At 38.8% G+C, this 6,857-nt stretch overlaps 1 non-coding gene across 1 annotated transcript; it reads left to right on the top strand.

Moving 5' to 3' along the window:
• The first annotated feature begins 5,352 nt into the window (after positions 1–5,352).
• LOC112798530 (small nucleolar RNA R71) lies at positions 5,353–5,456 on the top strand. Its single transcript, XR_003200139.1, has one exon. It is a non-coding gene; the product is annotated as a small nucleolar RNA R71 (small nucleolar RNA).
• The last annotated feature ends 1,401 nt before the right edge of the window (positions 5,457–6,857 follow it).

The raw sequence follows: 6,857 nt of genomic DNA, 5'->3' as shown, positions 1-6,857 counted from the left end.
AGCAGCATGTACTTGGCGTTCAACGCCAAGTTACGTCGTCATTCTTCGAATAAAGTATGGACTATTATATATTTCTGGAAAGCTCTGGATGTCTACTTTCCAACGCCGTTAAGAGCGCGCCAATTGGAGTTCTGTAGCTCCAGAAAATCCATTTCGAGTGCAGGGAGGTCAGATTCCAACAGCATCAGCAGTCCTTTTGTCAGCCTTTTTCAGAGTTTTGCTCAAGTCCCTCAATTTCAGCCAGAATTTACCTGAAATCACAGAAAAACACACAAACTCATAGTAAAGTCCAGAAATGTGAATTTAACATAAAAACTAATGAAAACATCCCTAAAAGTAGCTCAAACTTACTAAAAACTATATAAAAACAATGCCAAAAAGCGTATAAATTATCCGCTCATCACAACACCAAACTTAAATTGTTGCTTGTCCCCAAGCAACTGAAAATCAATTAGGATAAAAAGAAGAGAATGCACTATAAATTCAGAAATATCAATGAATATTAATTATAATTAAATGAGCGGGACTTGTAGCTTTTTGCTTCTGAACAGTTTTGGCATCTCACTTTTTCCTTTGAAGTTTAGAATGATTGGCTTCTCTAGGAACTTAGAATTTCGGATAGTGTTATTGACTTTCCTAGTTAAGCATGTTGATTCTTGAACACAGCTACTTATGAGTCTTGGCTGTGGCCCTAAGCACTTTGTTTTCCAGTATTACCACCGGATACATAAATGCCACAGACACATAACTGGGTGAACCTTTTCAGATTGTGACTCAGCTTTGCTAAAGTCCCCAGTTAGTGGTGTCCAGAGCTCTTAAGCACACTCTTTTGCTTTGGATCACGACTTTAACCACTCAGTCTCAAGCTTTTCACTTGGACCTTCATGACACAAGCACATGGTTAGGGACAGCTTGATTTAGCCGCTTAGGCCTGGATTTTTAATTTCCTTGGGCCCTCCTATCCATTGATGCTCAAAGCCTTGGATCCTTTTTACCCTTGCCTTTTGGTTTTAAGGGCTATTGGCTTTTTCTGCTTGCTTTTTCTTTCTATTTTTTTTTTCGCCATTTTTTTTTCGCACAAGCTTTTGCTTTTCACTGCTTTTTCTTGCTTCAAGAATCAATTCATGAATTTTTCAGTTCATCAATAACATTTCTCTTTGTTCATCATTCTTTCAAGAACCAACAATTTTAACACTCATAAACAACAAGATCAAAAATATGCACTGTTCATTCATTCATTCAGAAAACAAAAATTATTGCCACCACATCAATATAATTAAATTAAATTCACTAATAATTTCGAAAATTATGTATTTCTTGTTCTTTTGAATTAAAACATTTTTCTTTTAAGAGAGGTGAAGGACTAATGGATTTTATTCATAGCTTTAAGGCATGGTTACACACTAATGATCATGAAGTAGAAACACAAAAACATAGACAAACATAATACTTAAAAACCGAAAACAGAAAGAAAATAAAGAACAAGGAATGAATCCACCTCTAGTGGCGTCTTCTTCTTGAAGGACCAATGATGTTCTTCAACTCTTCTATGTCCCTTCCTTGCCTTTGTTGCTCTTCCCTCATGGCTCTTTGATCTTCTCTTATTTCTTGAAGAGTGAGGGTGTGTTCATGGTGTTCCACCCTTAGTTGTTCCACGTTTTGGCTCAAGTCTTCTAAGGAGGTACTGAGTTGCTCCCAATAGTTGTTGGGAGGAAAGTGCATTCCTTGAGGCATTTGTTGATGAACTTCCTCATGTTCTCCTTGGGGGCCGTGAGGAACTTCCCTTGTTTGCTCCATCCTTTTCTTGGTGATGGGCTTGTCTTCTTCAATGGAGACATCTCCATCTATGATAACTCCAGCTGAGTAGCATAAATGGCATATGAGGTGGGGGAAGGCTAGCCGTGCCATGTATGAAGGCTTGTCAGCTATTTTGTAGAGTTCATTGGCTATGACTTCATGAACCTCTACTTCCTCTCCAATCATGATGCTATGAATCATGATTGCCCGATCCACAGTAACTTCAGATCGGTTGCTTGTAGGGATGATGGATCTTTGGATGAACTCCAGCCATCCTCTAGCTACAGGCTTGAGGTCCAGTCTTCTTAGTTGGACCGGTTTGCCTTTGGAGTCTACTCTCCATTGGGCGCCTTCCACACAAATGTCCATTAGGACTTGGTCCAACCTTTGATTGAAGTTGACCCTCCTTGTGTAGGGGCGTTCATCACCTTTTATCATGGGTAGATGAAACGCCAACCTCACATTTTCCGGACTGAAATCTAAGTATTTCCCCCGAACCATTGTGAGATAGTTCTTTGGATTCGGGTTCATACTTTGATCATGGTTCCTTGTGATCCATGCATTAGCATAGAACTCTTGAACCATCAGTAATCCGACTTGTTGCATGGGGTTGGTTATGACTTCCCACCCTCTTCTTTGGATCTCATGTCGGATTTCCGGATACTCATTCTTTTTGAGCTTGAAGGGGACCTCAGGGATCACCCTCTTCTTTGCCACAACATCATAGAAGTGGTCTTGGTGGCTCTTGGAGATGAATCTCTCCTTTTCCCATGATTCGGAAGTGGAAGCTTTTGCCTTCCCTTTTCCTTTTCTTGAGGAAACTCCGGTCTTGGGTGCCATTGATGGTGAATGAAAAATAAAAAGCTAGGCTTTTTACCACACCAAACTTAAAATTTGCTCGTCCCCGAGCAAAAAGAAAAGAAGAGTAGAAGAAGAAGAAGAAGAGAATTTGGAAGAGAGGGAGAGAAGTGGGTTCGGCTATATGAGAGAAGAATGGGTAGTGTTGTGTGAAAATGAAGAAGAAAGGAGAGGTATTTATAGGGAGGGGGGAGGGTTAGGTTTCGGCCAATTTGGGTGGGAATGGGTGGGAAATTGAATTTGAATGTAGTGGGGGTAGGTGGGGTTTATGGGGAAGAGGAGGTTGATGTGCATGGTGCATGGGGTAATTGGGAAGAGGAATTGAGGTGATTGGTGAAGGGTATTGGGAATTGTGACATGGATATTCAAATCACAAAAGTAGGATTAAGAGGGAAGGTGAGAATAGGATTAAAAGAAAAGGTAGGTGGGGATCCTGTGGGGTCCACAGATCCTGAGGTGGGAATCCTGTGGGGTCCACAGGTCCTGAGGTGAAAAGAAATACCATTCCTTCACCCTATAGGCGTGTAAATTGCCTTCATGCACCATTCTGGCGTTCAAACGCCCATTGGTGCATGTTCTGAGCGTTAAACGCCCATGTGATGCTTGATTCTGGCGTTGAACGCCAGTTTCAAGCTTGTTTCTGGCGTTCAGCGCCAGATTGTCCTCTGCGTGCGCATCCTGGCGTTAAACGCCAGGATGTTGCTTGTTTTGGGCGTTCAGCGCCAGGAAGATGCTCTGTTCTGGCGCTGAACGCTGGCCAGATGCATCTTCTGGGCGCTGAACGCCGGCCCGTGCGTCCTCCAGGGTGAAAAATTTTTTTCTTCTGTTTTTGACTCTGTTTTTAATTTTTTTGATTTTTTTCGTGACTCCTCATGATCATGTACCTAATTAAACACAAAAATAACAAAGAAACAAAATAAAATAAAATTAGATAAATAAAATTGGGTTGCCTCCCAACAAGCGCTTCTTTAATGTCAATAGCTTGACAGTGGCTCTCATGGAGCCACAGAACAATCAAGTCAATGTTGTCTAGTCCCAACACCAAACTTAGAGTTTGGATATGGGGTTTGAACACCAAACTTAGAGTTTGGTTGTGGCTTCACAACACCAAACTTAGAGTCTGACTGTGTGGGCTCTTCTTGACCTTGAACTGAGAGAAGCTCTTCATGCTTACTCTCTTTTGTCACAGAGGGATGGCCATGTGCTTGAAACACAAGATATTCTCCATTTAATTGAAGGACTAGCTCACCTCTATTGACATCTATCACAGCTTCTGCTGTGGCTAGGAAAGGTCTTCCTAGGATGATGCATTCATCATCTTCCTTCCTAGTATCTAGGATTAGGAAATCAGCAGGGATGTAAAAGTCTTCAACTTTTATAAGCACGTCCTCTACTATCCCATGAGCTTGTCTCACTGACTTATCTGCCAATTGCAGTGAGAACAAAGCAGGTTGCACCTCAATGATCCCTATCTTCTCCATTACAGAGAGTGGCATAAGGTTTATCCCTGACCCAAGATCACACAGAGCTTTTTCAAAGCTCATGGTGCCAATGGTGCAAGGTATCAAGAACTTGCCAGGATCTTGTCTCTTTTGAGGTAGAGTTTCCTGAATCCAAGTATCCAAATCACGAATGAGCAAGGGAGGTTCACTTTCCCAAGTCTCATTACCAAACAGCTTGGCATTCAGCTTCATGATAGCTCCTAGATATTGAGCAACTTGCTCACTAGTCACATCTTCATCCTCTTCAGAGGATGAATAATAGTCAGAGCTCATGAATGGCAGAAGGAGATTTAATGGAATCTCTATGGTCTCTGTATGAGCCTCAGATTCCTCAGGATCCTTATTAGGAAACTCCTTCTTGCTTGAAGAACGTCCCAGGAGGTTTTTCTCACTAGGATTTTCGTCCTCCTCCTCCTTTGTGCATTCGGCCATGTTGACTAAGTCAATGGCTTTGCATTCTCCTTTTGGATTTTCTTCTGTATTGCTTGGGAGAATACTGGGAGGAGTTTCAATAACCTTCTTACTCAGCTGGCCTACTTGTGCCTCCAAATTTCTAATGGAGGATCTTGTTTCATTCATGAAACTGAAAGTGGCTTTTGACAGATCAGAGACTATATTGGCTAAATTAGAATTATTTTGTTCAGCATTCTCTGTCTGTTGCTGAGAAGATGATGGATATGGCTTACTATTATTCAGCCTATTGCGTCCACCATTGTTAAAACCTTGTTGAGGTTTTTGTTGATCCTTCCATGAGAAATTTGGATGATTTCTCCATGATGAGTTATAGGTGTTTCCATAAGGTTCACCTAAGTAATTAACCTCTGCCATGACAGGGTTCTCAGGATCATAAGCTTCTTCAGAAGCTACCTCTCTAGTACTGTTGGATGCATGTTGCAATCCATTCAGATTTTGAGAGATCATGTTGACCTGTTGAGTCAATACTTTGTTCTGAGCCAATATGGCATTCAGAGCATCAATTTCAAGAACTCCTTTCTTCTGAGGGACCCCATTATTCACGGAATTCCTCTCAGAGGTATACATGAACTGGTTGTTTGCAACCATGTCAATGAGTTCTTGAGCCTCTTCAGGCGTTTTCTTCAGGTGAATAGATCCACCTGCAGAATGGTCCAATGACATTTTCGAAAATTCAGAGAGACCATAATAGAATATATCTAATAAGGTCCATTCTGAAAACATGTCAGATGGACATCTCTTGGTTAACTGCTTGTATCTTTCCCAAGCTTCATAGAGGGATTCACCATCTTTTTGTTTGAAGGTTTGAACATCCACTCTCAGCTTGCTCAGCTTTTGAGGAGGAAAGAATTTATCTAAGAAAGCAGTGACCAGCTTATCCCAAGAGTCCAGGCTATCCTTAGGTTGTGAATCCAACCATATTCTAGCTCTGTCTCTTACAGCAAAAGGGAAAAGCATGAGTCTGTAGACTTCAGGATTAACTCCATTCGTCTTTACAGTATCACAGACTTGCAAGAACTCAGTTAAAAACTGATAAGGATCTTCAGATGGAAGTCCATAAAACTTGCAGTTTTGTTGCATTAATGCAACTAGTTGAGGCTTAAGCTCAAAGTTATTGGCTCCAATGGCAGGAATGGAGATGCTTCTTCCATCAAACTTGGACGTTGGCTTTGTGAAGTCACCAAGCATTCTCCTTGCATTATTATTATTATTATTTTCGGTTGCCATCTCCTTCTCTTGTTCGAAAATTTCTGAAAGGTTATTTCTGGATTGTTGTAATTTAGCTTCTCTTAATTTTCTCTTCAGAGTCCTTTCAGGTTCTGGATCAGCTTCAACAAGAGTGCCTTTATCCTTGTTCCTGCTCATAAGAAAGAGAAGAAAACAAGAAAAGAAAAAGGAATCCTCTATGTCACAGTATAGAGATTCCTTTATGTTAGTAGAAGAAGATAGGGGTATAAGAAAGAAGAAGGATGGATTTGTAGATGAAGAGAGGTGAAGAGAAGTGTTAGTAATTAAATAATTAAAGAGAAGAAGAAAAGAGAAGAGAATTTTCGAAAATAATTTTTGAAAAAGGAGTTAGTAATTTTCGAAAATTAGAGATAAAATGTAATTAAAATTTTAAAACATGAAACAATTAATTAATTAAAAAGAATTTTTGAAAAAGAGAGAGATATTTTCGAAAATTAGAGAGGGAAAAGTAGTTAGGTGGTTTTGAAAAAGATAAGAAACAAACAAAGAGTTAGTTAGTTGATTGAAAAAGATTTGAAATCAAATTTGAAAAAGATAAGAAGATAAGAGGTTAGATAAGATATTTTGAAATCAAATTTGAAAAAGATAAAATTTTTGAAAAAGACAAGATAAAAGATAAAAAGATATATTTGAAAAAGATATTTTGAAAAAGATTAAATTTTAAAATTGACTTAACTAACAAGAAATTACAAGATAAGATTCTAGAACTTAAAGGTTGAACCTTTCTTAACAAGAAAGTAACAAACTTCAAATTTTTGAACCAATCACATTAATTGTTAGCTAATTTTCAAAAATTTGATAAGAAGATAAGAAAAAGATTTTTGAAAACATTTTGAAAAATAATTTTGAAATTTTCGAAAATTATGTCAAAAATGAAAAAGATATGATTTTTGAAAAAGATTTTGAAAAGATTAGATTTTTAAAATTGAAATTTTGACTTGACTTGTAAGAAACAACTAATTTTGAAAATTTTTTTGA

This window comes from Arachis hypogaea, chromosome 4 (assembly GCF_003086295.3).
Source record: "Arachis hypogaea cultivar Tifrunner chromosome 4, arahy.Tifrunner.gnm2.J5K5, whole genome shotgun sequence".
Classification (NCBI taxonomy): domain Eukaryota; kingdom Viridiplantae; phylum Streptophyta; class Magnoliopsida; order Fabales; family Fabaceae; genus Arachis; species Arachis hypogaea.
The sequence above is the reverse complement of the archived record's forward strand: the minus strand, read 5'-3'. Positions and strand labels throughout refer to the sequence as shown.